Source organism: Gasterosteus aculeatus, chromosome 2 (assembly GCF_964276395.1).
Source record: "Gasterosteus aculeatus chromosome 2, fGasAcu3.hap1.1, whole genome shotgun sequence".
Classification (NCBI taxonomy): Eukaryota; Metazoa; Chordata; class Actinopteri; order Perciformes; family Gasterosteidae; genus Gasterosteus; species Gasterosteus aculeatus.
In genome coordinates this window covers 24,005,839-24,022,435 of record NC_135689.1, presented here as the reverse complement: position 1 = coordinate 24,022,435, position 16,597 = coordinate 24,005,839, and the positions used below count along the sequence as shown (strand labels likewise).

At 41.8% G+C, this 16,597-nt stretch overlaps 1 long non-coding RNA gene across 1 annotated transcript; it reads left to right on the top strand.

Annotated features, from left to right (window-relative positions):
* The first annotated feature begins 7,097 nt into the window (after positions 1 to 7,097).
* Positions 7,098 to 8,799, top strand: LOC120829255 (uncharacterized). The gene is made up of 4 exons (XR_005713640.2): positions 7,098 to 7,543; positions 7,647 to 7,715; positions 8,038 to 8,183; positions 8,425 to 8,799. It is a non-coding gene; the product is annotated as an uncharacterized LOC120829255 (long non-coding RNA).
* Positions 8,800 to 16,597: the final 7,798 nt, after the last annotated feature.

Genomic DNA, 16,597 nt, shown 5'->3' with positions numbered 1-16,597 from the left:
CTTTATGCAAATTTGCAACCAATGGGCCAGAGCCATATAAAAAAGTGTGGTGTCGCAACTCTTTTCTATGGCTCTGCAATAGTGTGGCAATGAGCAGGAACTGCTTAAAAAAAACACTGCTCCTAATTTTTTTTTCATTTAGGAGCCCTGATCTCATACCACTGACACTTTCCAAGATGGATTTGCTAGTTAATAACAATTTATGCCAATATGCACCAAATATTAAACCTGTTGCCCTGTTTTACACCACAACAGGCTAAGATTGAACTCACCTCGAGGACCTTCCCCTGCACGGTGAACAGCCCGGCCACATCTGTACAGCTGCTCAGGGGGGTCAGAAGAGGCTCTGCGCTTGGAAAAGGTATGTTGTATGACTAAAACAGGAAATTGATGACTGATACTTTGAGATATCTAGCTAGCAATGTTGTAATGTAAATTGTCAAAAAGATATATAGTATATGTCAGCGTGGTGGCGGGCGTGGTTTGGCTCGGCTGCAGGGGGGGACTGAGAAGGGAGTGGTTCAGGGAACGGTGCCGGGGGAGGCAATTGGCCTCAGCTGATATTAATCCGTGTTTGTATTCTGCCTGTTAAGTAGGAGAGGTCCGGCGACAGCGAGAGAGCGAGGAAGCTGGAGCCGGCTGTGTTTTGGGTGTGAAACAATAAATAAAACCATTTATAATGGACCCGACTGCCTCATGCTCGTCTTTCCAAGACCCCCCCCCAGAGGACCAATCTGTTACACTCAGGTATTTTAATTATCACATTTATGAGGAAAAAAAACACTTCTCTCAGCTTTTGAAATATTTTTTTTTGACAGAACGGATCAATCCAACAATAGAAATAACAAAATAAACACAGTAAAAAAACTCAAATGCATTACAGAATGTTCAGGAACAAAGAACATATGAAACAAACAAATTAAACTTTATACAATTACATTTTGGACACATGATTGCCAATGATTTTTATTTTCACAGGGGTGAATTTTTCAGTTGGGAGTCAAGGGGCTCCCACAGCGCTCTGCTGACGGTGGTGCGGTCGTCCTCCAGCAGGAGGTTCAGGGTGTCTGGAGAGCCCTCCACTTCAACCACCCCACACACACCAACCACCTCCTCTGATGTCACCTCCTTTCAAGGGAAACATTGACATACAGCTGTCACCAATTACCAGAACATTATGATATCCTAACCCTAACCCAGATCAACTGCTTATTAATTTCACATTTTCTACTTTTATTTGTTTACAATGAACAACATCAATTCTGGACTTCCCTGTGTATAGTTTTAAGATGTGATTGAACAAAATAGCTGAATGAAATAAAGGTCTGTTCTGCTATTGTGTGTGTGTTAGTGATAAATACAACAACAGCAAAGTAGAGCTACCTCAATGGTGGAAATATTTGTGGAATGCGCCTGCGTCCCATATTGGGACAGGGTGGTCCTTAGATGGGACACTCTGATGTGTCCCCCCACTTGGAGCAGATCCCAGACTGCAGCTTCCCTCCAAAGGCTCAGTGTAATCACTGTTTCCCCCTGCAAGGTGGAGATGAGATTAGTTTTATTTCAAAGATTCTGTCTCTCCCTGCGTCTGTGTCTTTTTTATTTTTTTCTGTCGGTCTCTTCCTGCGTGTGTGTGTCTTTATGTCTCTGTGTACGTGTCTGTCCCTCGGTCTGCCTGTGTGTGTGTGTGTGTGTCTCTCTCTCCATTTAAGTGGACAGCCTACCTGCTGCAGCTGTATTTGGCGCAGGGGGTAGGCCTCTTTTTCCTTTTTTATTTTCCTCACAATTGACATCTAAACAAGATGGATTTGTGAGTTAATAACAACGTATGCCAATGCACCATATTTTTAAACCTGTTACCTTATTTACACGACCACAGGCTAAGACTGAACTTACTTCGACGACCTCCCCCTCCACGGTAAACAGCCCCGCCACATCTGCACAGCTGCTCAGGGGGGTCAGAGGAGATGGGGGGCAGAGGAGGCTCTCCGCTTGGCTCCTGAGCTCTTGGCTTATTGCTATCTTCTAAAGAAGACGGTTTCCCTACTAATATTTAGCATGTAGGGAACCGACTGCCCTCTTAACCCATACCCCTTAACAAAATAACTCCCACCCTCCTGAAAAGGAGGAAAACTCCTCATAAATGGTCGTCTTTGTAAGAGACTTCCCGTCCGAAAAAACCACAAGTACGTTTTTTTTTTTGTAACAGCTGGACTCGCACCCGTTACGCCAAAGTTCCAGGTCACCACCCTGGCCTGCTCTTTTTTCCGAACCACGCATAGGTGGATTGCTGGTGGTTTCAAATAAGCCGTGGGCATTTTGGTCCCAAGAAGCTGTTTTAGGGCCATTCTGAAATATAAAAATGGACACTAAGTTAAGGAGTAAGCTCACACATTTCATCTTAGAAATTCACGTGATTCACTTTTGTATGCCTAAAACAGGAAATGACGGTGCTAGCTAGATATCGCATGACCGATATCTAGCTAGCTTGTAAAAAACGTTTTAATGTAATTTGTCAATATAAAGATATGTAGTATATGTCAGCTATTATTTTAAATTAGTACATTTGAGGGGAAAAAACACTTCTCTCAGCTTTTGACCTTCAGGCGACTAAGTTAATGACAATTACTTGGATGTCAGAGGAACAGGAAATTGATGGCTGCTACTTTAAGATATCTAGCTAGCAAAGTTAAAAAAATATTCTATATAATAGTTTTGTTTTGTAATAGTTTGTCAATAAAAGGAGATATATATAGTGTATGTCAAGTATTATTCATATAGTTTTGATTATCACATTTATGAGGACAAAAAAACTTACTTCTCTTTGTTTTCGACTTCAGGATAGTTTATGTAAATGATGAGTCAGATGTCAAGGATTCTCTATTTTCCCGCTCACCCATTGAACGAAAGATTTCTATTGGACAAGAGTAGACAGTATGTGATTGGCTGAGAAACCCACCCACGTGAGCCTGCGTGTCTGTCAGACTCCGTAGGGGAGGGAGAGAGAGAGTGCTGGCACGAGGCTGTGTGGTCGTCATGGAGACGGCGCAGCTGCTGTTTTCGCGGGCTGATCACAGAGTAAACGGATTTTACCAAGAAACCACACCTCAAACAAATGACAACCAGCGCAAAACTATATTTTACTATTTTAGCAGAGGTTGTGTGACTGTTGTGTGACTGGTGTCCGTAGGCCAAAACTAAAGAACTCTGGGATTCTATGAACACATTAATCCAATCAGCATAACCATGCCCTCATTAATCTGAAGAAATGAAGCCTCAAGAGGGTATACTTTGGCTGCAAGTTCCATATTTTTTTAACCAGATTCTGACGCTGCCTCACACTCTTAAGATCTCCGGGTCTCACTCTAGCAGACGCAATACACACACACAGGCAATGCAGCTCGGCCATCACTGATTCATTACAACTTCACAAAATGTTTTAAGAAAGTGCATTCAGTTGTCAATCATATGTGAGAACTTACTGTCAAATATCCAAGGAGTCACCAACACTGGCAGGCTGCAGTTAGACAGGGAACAGGAGGCAGAAGGAAAGAGAACTCAATGAGGGTTTCGAGACAGATTATTATGATGAGAAGGCATACTAAACTCTGAACCATCCATACATTCATTGTCAAACCGCTTATCCTGCGGTGTACTTCCATGTGTGAACTTGCACTTTAGAGTCACCAGCCGTTATGGTCTGCCGTTCAATATAGAAAAAGCGAGTCAGGAGGAGGAGGAGGGTGACGGCTGAAGAGAGGGAGAGAAAAGGAGAAATTTTCAGTTCAATAAATTTAAAATGTACTTTCAATGTATTTCCTTATTGATCATTTTTGTCTCATTGAAAAGTCACAATTTTCACAAAAGTAATATAAATATAAAGAATATAAATATTAATTGCAGTGTGGCAGATTTGTGGCAATACTGACTGATGTCTGATGATGACTGATGATGACTGAACATACATATTGAATATATTATTTCAATATGTGTTAATGCCTCTCGGGGACTTTAATAATTAAAATGGCTCTAGTATGCTACGTATAATCAGAGCTGGGGCAATAAGTTCGATAGCCGCAAAGTATGAAATTAAAGAAAGAAATGTAAAACTCTGATTCCACCTTCTCAAACATATTATCTTTTAATCACTTAATTCCTCAATAAAAATATACAAAGACATTTGAGGACATTATCTTGCAATATAGACTATTAAAAACGTTTCCCTATTTCAAGTATTAACTATTCAACTGATAAAGAAACACAAACAAAAAATACATCAACAATTTCAAAAATGATATGATCCACAAAATACAATGTAAATGTTCTTATTAATAAATTGAAAAGATCTACGTATGTCATATACATATGCAGTATAGTTATGTAGTCTGTTAGCTATGTTACATTATTTTTAACTTACCAAACACAATGCAGATAAGGAGGATGCTCTGTTGTCTAAGAGAGGAAACAATATGACAAACTGACATTAAGAAGGTTCAAACTTTCAGCCTTTAAACACTATAGGAAATTATTACATACAGAGAGAAGTAGATTACCGCTGTTCCATATTACCAACATAGTTAATTAACGTTAACGTTAGTTAATTATGTTTCTCAAAAGACAAACTACTTTAAATGCTATTGACATCGGATTTGTAATTTATCCATAATTCAGACATGAATGGAGGAGTGAAATATTCCCGTGGTTACCACATGCTAACTTCTACGTAATGCTAAAAATAGGCTGACGTGGCAATTTCATCAGTTGGCTGACTAATTTGGCAGCGAGTAAAGTAACGCTAACCAGCTAACTAGTAGCTAACGCCAACAAACTAGTCAACACAAACTGACAAAACCCTTGAAATTTTAACCAATTTGTCAATGAACATACTTTAGGTCAGCATTATCTTGTGTTATAATACTGTAGATCAGGGGTTCTTAACCTTTTCGACCTTGAGGCCCAATTTTTATAGTACAAAGTGGCCCGGGGCCCATTAAATATTAACACTGTATAGGTTTAATTGACTTCACTCTCGGTTTGATTTGTATTCAATAATAAACCAAATCCACTTATTGTTTAACAAGCAAAAAAAATGGCTACGAGGTAGCTGGCTTTCAATGCACATTTAGAGTTGTTTGTCAGTGACACGACAGACCTTTTCTGCATCTGCAGCCCAATTTCCTTCCTCTTAAAATATTCCACCGGCTTTCCCACAAGCATCGGGTGCTTGGTCTCTAGATGCCGCTGTAGTTTTGAGGGCTTGAGAGCTTCGTTGGACAGCATTAGCCCACACTCCACACACTGGGCTTTTGGCACTGCCTCTGTTCCTCCATTTACGAAACCGTATTTAATGAAGTCGAGATTGTATTTCCGCAAAAACTTTGTCTTCTGGGTGGGGGTATCGGCAGGACGTTCGTCTTCATTTTTTCTTTTTAAAAACGTATCCATTTTTGCTGCGAAGTAGACAGTCTTCTTCTCTGTGTATTGGCGCTTTTTAAACAACCGAGTGATGCATTACCGCCACCACATGGTCGAAAGCTGCACGCAGTCCCGCGGCCCTTGCGGCCCACAGGTGCAAAACTGAAAGTTTTTTGCGGCCCTCTAGGGGGCGCTGGTGGCCCAAGTTTGGGCCGCGGCCCTATGGTTAAGAATCACTGCTGTAGATGAAATGCAGCGCTCTGATTGGTTGACAGTGAGTCACGTGGTGCACATCATTGAGTGATGTACAGTTCTTGTTCCATATCACTGCGCACTAAGAGTAACGGTTTGACCGACCGTTAGTATCAGCAATGAGGTACTCGAGGCAGTACTTTATGTACAGCCTCTTGTACCTTTATTGCTTAATAAACGTTACGAATGAATTTAAATCGCTTCCTTCCTTATAATGAACTATGACACTAATAGACAAAATATTTCCCTCATACGGCACACAAATGAACCCGTGACTTAACGTTAAACTACGATAACATAAAGGCTAACGCAGACTGTATCCATATTAACTGAAAAGTTAGTTAGCTAACCAAGTTAGTTACCCAACTAACCAGTTCATGCCAGTTCAGCACATAACTTAATACCGTTACATATTTGTCATACTAATGTGCTGCCAGCTTAGCGGCTATGCTATTGTTAGCCACGTTTTGCCGTTGTCATACACAGGGAATATTTCACTCTTTCTTTAGTGTACACATACTGCACGGGTTACAAACGGACGACAACGCCGTTTCACAACTATATAACTGTCATTACACCATCCAGAATATTAAATCTATAGTTGTCCTTTAAGAGCACTCGTATCATCAGCGAGATACTATAGTATAAGCTGATAAATTGACAACAAGATATGGTCAATACATGTGGTTAATTTTTTGAAATGTGAAAAGTTGATTAAGTAATGTTTTCCTAAGGCATGATATGAATTCACTAATGATTTTTTAGTACATTATATGAGACTAATTCGTGACACTATTACCTTGTTAAATCTAGTTTTGGAAATAGCAACATTAAGCTCCTACGCGGTGTATCAGGCAAACACTTACGTCATCAGCCATTATTTCCGACATCATCGGAGCGCTTTTGAACTCATCACTGTCAAAATCACTGTCAAAAAAACATATAAAAAATTTGCGGCCAAAAGTCCGTCTCGCGCAAGCAAAAGTTGGTGATTTGCCTCAGTCCTGTGAAAGCTGACAGAGAGGTAAGTTTGTTCCTCTCTAAATGAGATAAGAAAATGAAGAATATGAAGAATAACTGACATGAATTGAGTAATTATATTGTATAACCCTATAAGTATAACCCTTTTTAACAAAAGAAACAATTAAGTGACTAGAGTTGTTTAAAATGTTTAAGCTAGCGGTTGGATAGAGTATCTTGGTTAGCAAAAGCGATTTCCAAATAGTGGTCATCAATTTTTGAATGCAGTTTAGCGTTTTAGGCAAACGTAATGCTCTCTTTAATACAAGATATTAACCTAATACGTTTGTGATAACCATATACTAATGAAGCAACACAATATGAAATAAAAGAAACGTTTTAGAAAATAATGTGTACTAACCTACTACACAGCTTTTTCTTAATGCTTTGTGTTTATTTTAATATTTCAGAATGGCCTTAAAGACGCTTTTGACGACGAAGCCTCCAACACCCTATTTTCGCCCCCCGCCAATCCACCTATGTGTGGTGTTGGTGGTGGAGAAGCCCAGGGTGGTGGCCTGGGAGTTTGACGCAAATGGTGCGAGACCAGCACAGACAAAAGTGAATATTCTGGCCGCACTAACCGATGGAGATTCAGTGGCCAAAGTCACTGTATTCGAGGAGTTTGGCAAAAGACTTAAGGAGGGTGGGAGTTATAATGTAAAGAGGGTAGTCCCCCCCATATCAATTAAATATAACTAAGGACACGCTGTTCTTTAGGAGCGCTCCTATAGCGCTCAGTGCAGCGCTCAAACGTGAAGCAGAGCTTCTAATACACCCCCCCTCTCCACTGGCCCCGCTGAGCACCTGCCGGGAAGCCAGGGGCCTGATAACCGTGGAGGGCGAGGTGGTCGAGGTAAATTAAGTTTCAGCCTAAGGTGGTTTAAAAGGAAACAGGTTTAATATTTGGTGCAAATTGGTATAAAATGTCAATTAACTGAAAGATCCATTTTGTTCAGCTGTCAGCTTTAAAAGAAGTCACGACAGGGAGAGACGTCGTTCCATTGCGCAACGTCACGATGCAGCAGGTAGGCAGTCCACTTCATTCATACATACATATATATATAATAAAATACATTTAGATAGCTGAGTTATTACGCTACATATATCGTATGAAGGCAAATAACTGTCAAAAATCCAAATCCATATCAAACATTTGCGAGCAAAAAACTATGCTCACATGAAACATTTGCCAACTTTTGCTGCGCGAGATGGACTTTTGCCCGCGAATGTTTGATATGGATTTATTTTGACAGTGATTTGCCTTCATACGAGTCGTCAGACACATCATATATATTATATATATATATATATAGATAGAGAGAGAGAGAATTACATTACCTTCTACAGGGGGAATCACAGATGTCGCTGTGTTTCTGGAGGGAGGCGGCCGTATGGCAGCTGCAGGTGGGGCCCACATTAAAGTTTCCCATCTTAAAGCTGAGAGGTTAAACTATGGGCTCAGACTCCAGTCCACAAACTTTTCCACCATCGAGGTAGGCCTACTTGTTTTTTTATGAAATTGAAACAAACATTCACTTTTTAGATAATCTTTACACTATCTGGCTTCAACAGCAAAGTTTGATTGAGTGATGTTATGTTATTTAAAAAAAAAGTTGAATAAATTATAATGCAATGCCTCCGTGCTGGGGTTATTTTATTTTCCTGCTTAAAAACGATAATGATTGCTCTGGATTGCGGCTGACAGCGGGATAATGTCCACTTTTCTCTCAACAGGAGGTACGCTCAGAGGACATCGTGGGGGCACTCGGGGTGATGGAGATTGAGGGAGATCCGGGGAACCTCAACCTTCTCCTAGAAGACGGCCGTACCGTCTTAATTGAGGAGAGATTGTGGGAGCCAATCGAACTTGTTATGATCGAACCCGTAATAAAAGTTCAAATAAAAATGACAGGAAACAAGGTGCAGGCGATGGAAGTGGCAAAAAATTTAAATTTCTACTGTTATAAAATGTATATGTTTATAAGATTGTGTTCATAATGTATCAGTTATGTGTTCATTTTGTTTTGACTTGTTACTTATGTTCAATTGTTTTTTACGCTTGTTTATAATAATAATAATAATAATTTGTTGCAATAAATATTCAACCGTAGCCGTAGTTGTCCGTCACTGTTCATTTTGAATGCTGCATGTGACTTATTTTCAGTAGCGGTTTCTTATCCCTTTAGCAATGATGGCTGGTGGAACACTTCCTATAGGACCATCCAATCAATTTCAGCAAACATTCAAGTGTTAGTTAATAAAAACAATTAAGGTATCAAAAGCATTAGTACCTTGCAGTTGGGTATAATTTATTCCACTAAAAAGCACTAAAAAAGCAGTAAATAACACTAACATCTGTGTCCTTCAAACTATGAAGTTATCAATCGATAGGCCTCATCAAAAAACACTACAGTAAAATTCCCTCCATGTTGGCATTGTGGAGGGTAGAAGGAGAGAGCACACTAGAGAGAGCAAAGGTGAAAGAGAGGGAGGGAGGAAGAGAGAAAGAAAAAGGGCGAGAGGGTGAGGAAGGAAGAGGGGGATGAATGGAAAGAGAGGAGGAGGAAGGGAGAAAGAGGGGAGAAAGAAAGAGGGTGAAGAAGGGAGAGGGGAATGAATGGAAAGAGAGGAGGAGGACGGGAGAAAGACATGATCACACGTGCCACTTTTTGTTGTTGTTGTTCCAAGAAAAAATACAACATAAAAAAAAAAAAAAAAAAGTAAAACTATGTAATCACCTGCTAAAAACGTGCAAATACCAGCTCGCCATTGACCACAGAACAAACAATGTCATTAAAACACCAGCGCTGTTCAAAAGCGTCCATTAGAGCCTTGCTCTAATGTTGCACAGGCATATCACTTTTGCCTCCTGCCCCTCTCGGTTCTCCTCTCTGTTTTTTCTGCTTAAATGAATTGCCATTTTTGCCTCTCCGCACAGAAAGTTAAGGAGCTGCCATTTTTCTTTTTCCGTTTTCTTGTAGGCAGCTCCCATAATAAAAACCCTTTCCGTAAAAAACACGCTAAAAAGACTAAAAACCAATGTTAAAAGAGAGAAGAAACCTGCGAGTCGCTTACACTCAGTAAAAACATGATAAATAGTCTCTCTGAGCTCACAGACTGGCCGGTGAGATCCCCTAGCCCCGGACTCAGGTAGATCTCTGGAAACGGGTCTGCAGGGTCCGGTATCATCTTCTTCTGGCTGTATTCCATGAGGAGGCTCTTTTCTTCCCCCGTCAGCCTTTGGCTCCACAGTTCCAGGAGCCTCCCCGCCCCCCGGACCAAATGCAGCCCAAGCAGTGAGCCCAGGGCCGGGGCATCGCTCAGCGTCGGCCCCACTGCGTCCACTGGCTGGTGCAGGCACAATGTTCTTGTTTTTCGCAGCGCCCCCGTCAGGTCAGGGGTGACGCTGCTGCTGACGTCCAACTTGGCCCTGCAAATCAATGGTTCTCTCAACAACCAGTACAAAGAGATAGACAGTGGACACCGTTTTTGAATAAAAAGGGCCCAACACTTAAAAACGCCCTGATAAAACAGAGGCAGCCCTTTTATATTTAAAATATTGGGATCCATTAAAAACAGCAGTATCCAGCCCCAGGTTGTCTGTACGTCTGAGGATACAAGTGGCCACATCTCGCCACACTAAACCCTCCGGACATGTGAGGTATCTTTTCAAAAACTGTAACCTTAAAGTGGCCGTCCAGCTGGCCAAGTGGACAAGGCCCTGTCCCCCCTCCTCTCTGGCTCAAAACAGCACCCCTTGTGGCACCCAGTGTAGACCCTCCCAAAAGAAATCTACCATCTTTCGTTGTATGTTGGATAGAAACCCAGAGGGTGGGTCTAGGCAGGTTAAGCGGTGCCACAAATGAGATGCAATGAGATTGTTTAAAACCAACACTCTACCTTTAAAAGACATCTGAGGGAGCAGCCATTTCCATTTTACAAGTTTTCCCTCTATCTTCTCTGTGACGCCCTCCCAGTTCTTTTGGACCATGTCTCTTTGTCCCAGATAGATCCCCAGGTATTTAAAACCGTCTTTTCTCCAAACTAACCTTTGGGGAAGAACCGGGAGGCCGTCACGCCATTCACCGACAGCAAGGGCTTCGCTTTTCCTCCAGTTCACCCTCGCTGCCTTGCTAAAATCCTCCACCATGCTGTTTAAAAGGTCTGCATCCCTCTGGTCCTTAATAAAAACAACAACATCATCTGCATAAGCTGATATGTTCCTACTAAAACCAGGTAAAACCAAGCCCTCCAGGCTAGAGCGTATTCTGCTGAGAAGGGGTTCCAGGGAGAGTGCATAGAGCATTCCGGACAGGGCACAACCCTGCCGGACCCCTCTACGCACCCTTAAAGGAGCGCACAGACTACCGTTTATCTTCAGCACACTCTCAACCTCGCTTTACAACACTTTGATCTTAGCTATGAAACCAGCGCTGAACCCAAACTTCCCCATGACCTTCCAGAGGAAGCTGTGCTCAACGCGGTCAAAAGCCTTTCCCTGGTCTAGAGAAATCAGACCAGTATTAATACCTAACGAGCTGGCGACCTCCAAAACATCACGAATGAGGTAGACATTGTCTACCAAGGGACCTGCCAGGCACACAGTAGGTCTGGTCCCGATGGATGACCTGCTCCATAGCTTCCCTCAGCCTGGAGGCAAAGACCCTGGACAGAAGCTTGTAATCCACGCACAGTAGAGACACAGGGCGCCAGTTGCCGATGTCCTGCAGGTTCCCCTTCGGCAGTAGTGTTATCACCGTTCTGCGGCAGGACATCGGCATGGAACTAGAGGCCAGACTCTCATTAAAAACCTCCAGGACATCAGGTGCGAATATTTCCCAGAATGTTAAAAAAATATAATTGGCCAAAGGGCAATTTTGCACGTCCCGGGGCAGCGCGGGGGAAATATAACATTGTGTGCTGCCATAAGTCTTCGAGGGCTACTGCACCATCATGCCAAACTGGGTCCCTATAATGCGCAACACATAATCACATTTCTAGATGCACTTCATAATGCAATTGTACAAGATGGACCAGATCAGCCCAGGTTTGTTGTTGTCTGGGAGAATGTTAGTTTCCATCGGGCTGCTCTGGTCCAGAACTGGTTCACCAACCATGATCAATTTGAAGTTGTGTACTTGCCCCCTTACTCGCCATTTCTAAATCCTATAGAGGAATTTTTTTTTTTTTTCCGCTTGGAGATGGTACGTATATGACCGCCAACCCCATGGCCGTATGCCTCTTCTGCAGGCAATGGAACAGGCCTGCGGAGACATTGAGGTGAGGTCAATCCAGGGATGGATTTGGCACACAATAGGATATTTTCCCCAATGCTTAGCGAGAGAAGACATCGCTTGTGATGTTGATGAGATCCTGTGGCCAGACCCCAACAGACGGCAGGATCCATAAGCCCGCTTGCGCACAATTGTGTTTTTCTGTGTTTACAGTAGTGTATTGTTTTTATTTTTGATTGAACTTAATTTACTGTACTGTAAAATATACTAATGTAATGATTTTGAATTCAGTATTTCATTTTTTGTTGTTGTGAAAACATGCCCTCTGTGGAATTGAATAAAAACATTGAAAACAAAAGACTGCAGTTTTTTATATAAAGTAGACTAGTGTGTTGCTGCTGATCTGAATGTGTATTCAAATGATGCATGTATGTGTCATTTTGTCATCAGAGTTACATTTTGACAAAGGAATGTTAGGTTTTGATAGTACAGTTTCAATTTGACACAGATGTGAATGGTATATTTCCCAGTGTTGTGTCATGTTTACTTGTGTGTAGAGTTTTGGCACAATGAGCGAAATTTTACAAAATGTGTTCAAGCAATGGGCAAAAACTGTAACTTGTATGCAATGATTTGTTTCATGTATAGAATATGGCTATTTGAACTCTAACCATAAGATATTACAGAATACAAGCTACAGTATCTGAATGTCAGCACACACGTCATTCTCCTTGTGTTATGCTGCTTCTCCATAAAACACAACTAAATGTAAACTTAGTTTATAATCACACCCCTAAACTAAATGTATATAGATAATAATTACACCACAACACAAAAGGAGCAAAGTTCACCCCAGTTCAGTTTCTTTGTGTATTTATTCAACATTTGTAACGTTACTGATTTGGAAAGTGAAACAGTCACAACCTTAGATATTAGTTAACCTCTAAAGTATAAACGATAAGGCATTAAAGTGACTTTCCACTAATATCTACGGGCATCCCCACTAATATTGTTAGCTATTAGTCATAGTAGTATTTGTAGTAAAATGAGTAGTAGTTGTAGTATTCATAGCCGTAGAAATAGTAGTATTGATACCGAAACTCTTCCAGTTACTGATTAAAGGTAGTGTTTTTCAACCTGTATTGCCATTAAAACTATAACAATATTAATGGCCATCTAGAGTAAATTGATTTGACCAAAATGAATGAATGAATATGTTTAATATTATTTTTTTTATGTTTTGCTTGGAAGTATTTGTCGGGGCCTGAGCGGCAGTCATAGCAGGTTAGAAGAGAGCGGGCTGCACAGCATGTCGGGGGCTCTGATCACTGCCCCCCTTTGGCTCGCCGATAGGCTCTGTGGACCAGGCCGGACTCATCAGAGACATGTGTATATTATACAAATCACCAGAAAAGTATTCACAGCATTTACGGTCAATAATGAAGATTCCATGAAACAAAGGACACCATTAAAAAAGCAGAAATGTTCTTTAAATATTTCAAATTTATTAACATGAACATGTAACAAAATTAACACTAACTGAATAAATAACTACACATTCAGGAACAAATAAACAACATAAAAAAACAAATGAACTTTTAACTATTTCAATTTTGACAACCCGATTGCCGTGCTTCTGCAGCTTTACCCTTAGGGGCGGGTTGGTGATGTGGGGCTCTATGGGCGCCAACAGAGCCCTGCTAATAGTAGTCATGCGGTCGACCTCCAGCAGGAGGTTCAGGATGCCAGGAGAGCCCTCGAGGTCCATCACCCCACACGCACCCACCACCTCCTCTGAGATCACCTCCTGTGGAGAGAATTATTGACATCAGATATTCTACCTCAGTCAGCACCTACCAAAACATCAAACCATTTATCTCCCTTTTTAATAACGCAAATAAACTAATCCTAGGCCGGAGCCCTTGCTTTTTAAATACACATTTACTCAAGTGTGCATACTTTTTACTGTCAATTCAAATCTAATTTATTTACATTGAATACAATCACAACATTAATTCAGCAGACTTCCCTGTATAGTTTGAAGATGTGATTGAAAGACTTTTCATGAAATGAATACAACAACAGCCAAAGTAGACCTACCTCAACGGAAGTGAAGTTGGTGCAGTTGTGTCCCAAACTGTCCCTGGTTAGTCCTAAGATGGGACACCCTGACAGTCGCTCCAACCTGGAGCACATCAGATGCTGCAGCTTCTCTCCACAGGCTGACAGCCATCTCTGTTTCCCCCTGCAACATGGATATGAAATTATATTTTAATACCTACTTTCTGCCTGTGTGTGTCTGCGTGTGTCTGTGTGCGTGTGTGTCTGTCTTTGCTTGTGTTTGTCCATCGGTCTCTCTCTCCATTTAATGGCTGCCTACCTGCTGCAGCTTGATCTGGCGCAGTGGAAAGGCCTCTCTCCCTTTGGTGATTTTTTTCACCATTGACATCTAAACAAGATGGATGTGTGAGCTATCAACACGTTATGCCAACATGCACCAAATATTAAACTGGTTGCCCTTTTTTACACCACCACAGGCTGAAACTGGACTTACTTGGACCACTTCGCCCTCTACAGTGAACAGCCCCTGGGTGTCCGTGCAGCTGCTCAGGGGGGTGAGAGGAGATGGGGGGCAGATGAGGCTCTCCGCCTGCCTCCTGAGCTCTGGCGTAACCTCAATTGGGCCACTCCGGAAGAACATGGTTTCCCTTGAAATATTAATTGAGTAGGGCACGAACTCTCCCCTCAGTCCGTACCCCCTCATGAAATAGCTCCCCCCCTCTTGGCACTTTGAGGAAAACTCCTCATAAATGGTGACTTTAGCCACCGACTGGCCATCCGTGAGAGCAACCAGGACATTTTTTTTCACCAGTCCTGGTCTCACACCATTCGCATGGAACTCCCAGGTCACCACCCTGGGCTGCTCTTTTTTTAAAACCACACACAAGTGGATTGGTGGTGGCCTGTAATAACTATTGGGCGCTTTTGTCCACAGCAGTTGTTTGAGTGCCATTCTGAAATATTAAAATGAACACAAAGTTAGGATGATTTCGGGAGTAAGCAAGTACACATTTAGTATGCTTTTAGTTAGCCTAAAACAGGAGCTAAGTGACTGCTATTTTGAGATGTCTAGCTAGCAATGTTTAACCCTCCTATTACTTTTGGGGTCAATTTGACCCCATTCGATGTTTAACATCTTCTAATAGATGCCTAACATCATTTTTTTTGCTTAAAATTTTATGACTTTTCCTAATTTACCGGGGACAACTGGGTAAATTAACATGATGATATTTTTTCAATTTCCTGTACACATGTGCCACGCATCGGTGTTGTTCCGATGTTCGGTGTTGTCAATTTGACCCCAGGCCGTTTTAGCTGTATAAAACTAATCCGGTCAGACACAAAATCTGCAGGTGCAAACCTAAGTACTTGCACCTGCAGTATATTATCAAACAATCTGAAAAGTAACACATTTCATTTGGGCTTGATGGGGGGGACGACAAGGGGCTAAGGTGACTGCCTGTGAGTGCGATAAAAGCTTGCACAGCAGCCTTCTCAACCTTTTTGGTTTTGGGTGCTCTCTTTCGGCTTTCTCTCTCAACTGAAAATGACTTCCAAAGAAGGATTTTCTGTGAATGAGGTCACAGCTCTTTGACCATGAAAGCGACATAGAGGAGAATGTGTCTGAGAGAGAGGATGATGTTGAACAGGACCCTGATCATGAGGCATCCCCGTCTGATGAGAGTGAGACCCTCACTGTTGAACCTCCTGTTGTTTCTCAACCACCAGCTAACCATCTACCTTCCAAAAATGGAAAGTTATTATGGTCCGTCTCCCCAACTGAACAACAGGACTTGGAGCTCCTAATGTCATCAAAATGGCATATATATATATATATATATATATATATATAGATATAGAGAGAGAGAGATATCAATAGATATACGAATATATATATATAAACACTATGTCAGATATTAATATAATTTTAATTATAATCACATTTGAAGAAAATCCACTTACTTCTTTCAGCTCTTGAACCTCAATGAGTCAGACGTCAGGGATTTCACTCACTCACCGCTTGGCAACCAGTGAGTTTTATTGGACAGAATGTACAGAACTGACAGTGATTGGCTAACAAACAAAAACACGAACCCAGATACTCGCGTGCGGCAAATCCAAAGCGCTGAGGTGACAAGCACCGCGTAATGACGTCACAGGCTCGGAGCCGTGCAGTACACACCCATAATAAAGAGGTCGGAAAAAAGCATAAAACATCTGACGGGCTAAGAACTCGGTGGTCCGGTCAAGAGATGTGAGAAATAGAGAGAAACGGACAGACAGATGTAACATTATGCGCATGAGCCAGTGGCAGCTAGTGCAAATTAGCTAGCACTATGCTATATGGCACAATGCTAGCTAGTGCAATGCTGGCTAGTACTATCCCAGGTGGCAAACTGAAGCAGTAGCTATGTCTCAATTCGTGGCTGAGGTCCTCCAACAACCGCATAGGCTGAACAGAGCGATCCCTGAAATAGAACCTTCTGTCATACGGGAAGACTTCCTGTTTGCGTCGTCGGCTTCCCCTCCGCTTCTCCCATTGCCTAGCAACCGGCAGCGATTGACAGTAAAAGCCGTGAAACCCCCAAACATGTACAAAATACAGATGAAGA